We start from the raw sequence: 1,081 nt of genomic DNA, 5'->3' as shown, positions 1-1,081 counted from the left end.
TATATTTTTAGTATGTAAATTTATTTTTAAAAAAGTTTTAAATTTCCATGGCGGCGATGGTGGTGGTGGTGTCGGGGACGGTAGAGGAGGTAGCGGGGGCGGTTTTTCTGGAACGTTCAAGAATTAAATTTAAATTTATATAAACAAAACCGTTAAAACATTTAATTTCTTTTTTTTTTTCTTTTTTTATATAAATAATTTATTCGTTATCGTGGTGATAATTATTATTATTATTATTATTATTATTATTATTATTATTATTATTATTATTATTTTTCCAGTGTGCATTAATTTAAATTTTGATACGTTAAAAAGTTTTTTTTTCCTTTTTTCATTTATTTACAATGAAAACAATCAATTCCAGTCTGGAGAAAAAAAAAAATAAAAAAAAAAAAATTTTCTTAATGGATTGTTTTGAATTGTTTGTCCTCCATTTTCTTTTTTTTTTATACTCGTTTTCCATTTTTCCATTTTTTAAAAAAATTTTATTTACATTTAAAACGAAATTTTTTAATTATTTTTTTTTTTATTTCTTTAGGAAGGAATTTTCCAGAGAGAAAAAAATTTTTTTTTTTTTTTGTTATTCAAATTTTTTTTTTGTTTGTTTGTTTGTTTACATTTACATTTAAAAAAAAGTTTTTGGAGAAAATAAACAAAGGTTATCAAGTCGGAAAATAATAATTTAATAATAACTGGAAAAACATTCGGCTATAAAAAAAAAAAAACTTTTTTCTCACTCTCTCGCTCCCTTTCTCTCTTTCTCTCTCTCTCTCTCTTTCTTTCTCTCTCCGTTGTTGTAAATTCAAAAAAGTAAGACTGATTTAAAATTTACCAGTTTTTTGGAAATTGAAGTCTCGGAGAGTAAAATTGGTTAGTAAAGGAAAATGTTTCTTCATTTTCCGAAAAATTCATTTATCTTAAGACTAAATTATAAAAGTCAAGATAACATTAATTTTCTCTCTCTCTCTCTCTCACTCTCTCACACACTCTCTCTCTCTCTCTTTCTCTTTCTTTATACATTTTCGAGGTTTCTGGATTATCTCGCCAATAATAATAGTCGTTTTCGTTTTCTTTTTTTTTT

Source organism: Pediculus humanus, genomic scaffold (assembly GCF_000006295.1).
Source record: "Pediculus humanus corporis 1103172107737 genomic scaffold, whole genome shotgun sequence".
In the NCBI taxonomy this organism is placed as follows: domain Eukaryota; kingdom Metazoa; phylum Arthropoda; class Insecta; order Psocodea; family Pediculidae; genus Pediculus; species Pediculus humanus.
Note: the sequence above shows the minus strand (reverse complement) of the source record.